General features: G+C 47.3%; 1 non-coding gene across 1 annotated transcript; it reads right to left on the bottom strand.

Annotated features, from left to right (window-relative positions):
• Window positions 1-797: 797 nt before the first annotated feature.
• Window positions 798-879, bottom strand: TRNAS-CGA (transfer RNA serine (anticodon CGA)). The gene has a single exon. It is a non-coding gene; the product is annotated as a tRNA-Ser (tRNA).
• Window positions 880-4,944: the final 4,065 nt, after the last annotated feature.

Below are 4,944 nucleotides of genomic sequence, written 5' to 3'. Positions count from 1 at the left end.
AGGAAACAAACTCTTGAAGATCCTGGAAAGCGAATGTCCTTTCTCTGGCTGTTTCCACTGCTGCGCCATAAGGTCGGTCAGCGTGGCGTCCGCATGGAAGGCAATATGTCCCCCAGAGGCAGACGTGGAGGCTTCCCCGTCAACATCTCGGCCCACTGTAGACCGGATGGACTTCAGCAGCCTGCCCGTTTGTTCATAATGGAACGCAGTTCTGCTGGAATAACTGAGTCGTCCTCGGAGGAATCATCCTCTGCCACCCGCAGGTGTTACAAGGGGGGGGGGAGAGACGAGGAACGGAGCTCAGAGCATGGTCTCCTGGTGAGCTGAGACAAGGTGCAATGGATCCCTTTGAGGGAATCATCCTGCAAAACAAAAAGGAGAGTACAAGCAAGGGAAAAACTATTTACCCAAGCGATGCCCAAACTCACCATCTCCTTGACCCATGCCATCATATCTCTGGGAGAGGGCTCCACAGGTGGAGGACCTCTGCACCCGCGACAACGGGCCCACTCATAGCCTGAAAATAGGCAAGTTATAGGACCAGTAGTACCCCGCAGGGCACAACCTTTCAAGCCGCTACCTACCATCAGGGAGCGGTGTGTCGCAATCGAAGCAGGAAAGATGTTTCCTCTTGGAAGAGGTTTTCCTCCTACCATCCCCAGGAGGGGTAGTAGAGGATGACATATCCAGGTCCTGTAGACCGGACAGAGAGGTGACTTGGCGCCCAACGTGCGACTCGAACCCACGACCTTGAGATTAAGAGTCTCATGCTCTACCGACTGAGCTAGCCGGGCTGGCGCTGTGAACAGGATCTGAACCTGTGCGGGGAGACCCCATTGGATTTCGAGTCCAAAACCTTAACCACTCAGCCATCACAGCCGGTTCCCAATAAAGTTTGCAAACTGGAAAAGAGTTCAAGATCAATGAACACCACAATCGCACGCCTTCAGCAGATACTGCAGGAAGGTCTCTGACACCAGGCCAGCCAGCCTCTTAATTCTGGCCGGCTGGAAGTGGGCGGAGCCACAATCAAAGCAGGTGAGGCAACCTGCCCAGACAACTAACCCTGTAATCAGGGGTCTGCAAAGATATACATTCCCCCCCACCAAGAGGCCCTTAACACGGGCACTTACCCCCACATCTCTCAGTCTTTTCCGGCCTTTAATAAGGCCTGAATCTTCCCTGAGTGAGCGGCCACCAGCGCCAGGCCGTTGCCAAGGCGCTATGATACTTCCGGCGAAACCGGAAGTGCGCGCTTACAGCAGTCCGCGCGGCCACCAGAGGCGGCATGCGGAGTCCCCGGACTCTCACCAAAATGTCAGGTAAGTCACAAGGAGCAGGGGAAGCGGAGGAGAGGGGGGGCAGGGGGGATAGAGGGGGGTAGCCACACATGGCTAACAAGCACCTTCTCCCCGCAGGGCACAGAAGGTGACAAGAAGAAAACAACCGCTCAGGAGGTGAGTGATCCTGCTGAGCTTCTCAAAGAGGACACAAGTCCTCCCACCTGTCCTCTGTCCACACAGGACAGAAAAAAACACGCAGAGGGGAGGTTCTTGTGCCCTCTTATAGGGCCTGCCACGCATTTGATTGGCTAATTAAATATCCGCCTGTCCTACCAGCACACAGGGGCAGAAATACCCCACATTGTGCCGCTGTTGAGGACGACAGGGAACTCATAGTTGGACTCATCAGACCAAAGAAGCAATTATGTGATTTCTTCTGCTTGTGTTTCTTGGTACAAGGAAGGTTCTTTTTCTTTCTCTCCTTCAATAGTGGGCTCTTAATTCACCATTCTACCATTGACCTGATTCAGCCAATTTTGTTTAAAAAAGGTTTTTCATTAAACACAATGAAGCAGCTTAGCCTCAATCCTGAAGCAGTTTTTGGTAATTTCTGCAGCTGGTGGCTTTAACAAACCTACCCAATGCCTTTGCATCACCGAGCTTTGTAAAATTTTCCACAATTGGAAAAAAACCTTAATAGTTGATGTTATAATCCAAAATGAGTAACACGTAACAAAATCTGTGTTTACCAATTTGAGACGTTCATGTCATAAGGCAGGCATATCCAAAGTCCAGCCCATTTGGCCAATTGAGGCCCGTGTTGAAAATTACACCACTCTGCAGCCTCTGTCATGAAATCAATAATATGCAGCCTGCCAGCACTGTGACTACAGCAGGCTTGGACTTGCCCACCAGGGTATCGGTGAATCCCCAATGTGCCCCATGCTTACCAGAGCCCTACTGCTTTTTAATAGGCAGTGGAGGTCCGGTAACGGCCCCTATTAGCTTACTTATCCCTGCTCCTGCTTGTGGCCTCCTCTTCCCTCTTCAGCCTGCAGGGGGCTCCTGTGTGATGCACATTATGTCATCATGACTTGATATGCGGCGCACAGGACCCATTGATGGCTGAAGAGGGAAGAGAATTCTGCGGGTAGGGGTGGGGAGCTGTAAGTGAATGCAGCCAGCAGGTTCTGCCGATCCAGTTGTTAAAAATCAGGGAGCAGGAAGTCAAAGCCGCACCAGGGAGAAGACTGGTAAGTATTAACCTAATACTGTTATAGGGGGAGCCTTATATTTATCTCTTCATAACCCTCCCCCCCCCCATATAACAGCCACTTCATTGGTCCTCCCCATACAGTGAACCCTTCACTGGTACCCCATATTGTATGGGGACTAGTGATAGGGCCATTACATTGCGTGGGGGTTAATTCTTGTACCAGACCTAACCTATTTACTGTAGTTGAGATCTCAGTATCACCCATTAGTACAGGCAAGTTATTTGTTTAGTCATCTGAGGTGGATAAATTCTAAAATCTCAGTGAGTTTATTTTGGTCTTCAAATATGAAAGGCAGAGTGATTTTGGTAGAAAAAAAAAAAACTTGTTTAGATTTTTTTGTGTTTTGTGTGAAGAAATGAAAAGTATGTCATTTGCCATAAAAAAAATAATAAAATAGTTAATTTGCATTTGATGTCAACGTTGAATGGTTGTCCCACACACATTTTCATCTCACCAAATCTGGCCGTCTTTGCAAAAAGTTTGGACACTCCTGTCATAAGAGCTACTACAACCATACAAAATTATTTCAGATATACCCTACCTTGGAAAAACCCAAGTGGTTGGCATTTGACCCAAACAAATAAAGTAATCCCTCATTAAAAAATATTTGAATCAGAGGCAAAAACAAAAAGTTGAGACTAGAGTTGCATTTTATTCATGACAGAGTAGTATAGTATGCATGAAACAGAGAAAGAAAAGAAAAAAACTAAATAAATAAAGCAATAAACAAATGACTCAGGAGTTGTAGCCCTGGCCGGAACTCGGGGATGGACACGTGAGAAAAAGGTAAAGTTGGGTAGGTTTGGAAGATCCATAATGGTCAACCTTGGAAGAAAGAAGAATGGAAAAGGAAGAAGAAGATAAGGGTTAAGTAAGCAGCAAGAAAAAGCTATATAATGAATAAGAGAAGAAGAAGAGAAGAAAAGAAATTGGGGAGTGTCAGATTCACAGAAAAGCATTAGGTTATTACTAGAGAAGATGCTAAGGTATATTTTGTGGCCTGCGTTAATCTGTAAGGTAATGACTGGAGATGAGTGAGTAGTATTCGATCGAAAACCTCGCTGCCATATGCGTGTAGGTGGCCAAACACCAAGGGGTTAAACGCATGGAATATTACAGATTAACGCAGGCCACAAAATATACCTTTGTGCTAGAGTATCGCCAACAGATGAATATTGGTTAAACCCTGCTTGATTTGGACACCCAGTTTCTCTTTGTTGGGCAGCAGCAGTCACTTATAGATCAGAAATGGTTGTCTTAGTACAGGGGACTTAAAAAATGGGAGAATCAATACACCATTTTTTTGGTCTGTGTTGAGGATTCACCTAAGTCTAGCTCAGGGGTGCCCAATACGTCGATCGCGATCTACCGGTTGATCGCAATGGACGTATGGGTCGATCACGGGATGCAGCCAGGGAACCCCGGTGTCTGCTTGTTCACAATGCAGGCTGAGAGTCGACTGTTAGCCTGCGCTGTGAACAAGCACTCCGGACACTTGCAGGCCGGGCAGCAGCAGCAGCTCCGGGGGATGAGGCGCTCCCCGCTCTTAGGGATGGAGGGAGCCGGGGTGCTGCTTCTTCACAGCGCAGGCTGAGAGTCATCCCCGAAAACTGGCAGGTGGGGCAGCCTCATCCCCAGCCTACCAGTGTCCAGAGATAACTCTCAGCCTGCGCTGTGAAAAAGCAGACACCGGGGATCCCTGGGCGGCTACAGAACGCCTCTGTCATCTGCATTCACGCTCTGCGCCGATCCCACCCACAAGCCGGCCCTGCCACAGACACGCCTCACCCCACCTACAGACCCACCCCGGCCCCGCCCACAAGCATTGGGTAGTAGATCTTTTGCCTTAATCAGTTTAGGAAGTAGCTCACATGCTGAAGAAGTGTGAGCACCCCTGATCTAGCTGGTTAAAAAAAAATGAAGGGGTTTTGGACAAAGGTGGTTTATTTATTTATTTATTTATTTATTTCTGGGGCGAGTTAGCAATCCACATTTTACAGTCTGTATCAAGGACGCAATACTGGGCACCTCCACGGCATATGGACATGGTCCCACTAATATATCCATAGCTAAGTATTTATATTATATATGACACATAGATAGAAACTTGCTTTTGGACACAAACACGGTTTTTCAGTAGCCAAACTGCCATTCACTGTACTCCACATATATTTTACATTTTCATTTATTTGAATAAAACTGCTGCCACAGGGCATTTTCTGCCAAGTTTTGCAATAAGCTGCAGAAATTGTGCAAGGGGAAAAAAATAAAGTACTAGCATACAGCAATTAAGCTCAAAGGCTCGATCTGTTTTTAATGCTTATGCTGCACATACTGATCCAAAGTGTAAGTGATAACAAATTAATCCACTAACGGATAAGACC

This window comes from Leptodactylus fuscus, chromosome 3 (genome assembly GCF_031893055.1).
Source record: "Leptodactylus fuscus isolate aLepFus1 chromosome 3, aLepFus1.hap2, whole genome shotgun sequence".
Classification (NCBI taxonomy): domain Eukaryota; kingdom Metazoa; phylum Chordata; class Amphibia; order Anura; family Leptodactylidae; genus Leptodactylus; species Leptodactylus fuscus.
Note: the sequence above shows the minus strand (reverse complement) of the source record. Positions and strands in the feature narration are given on the sequence as shown.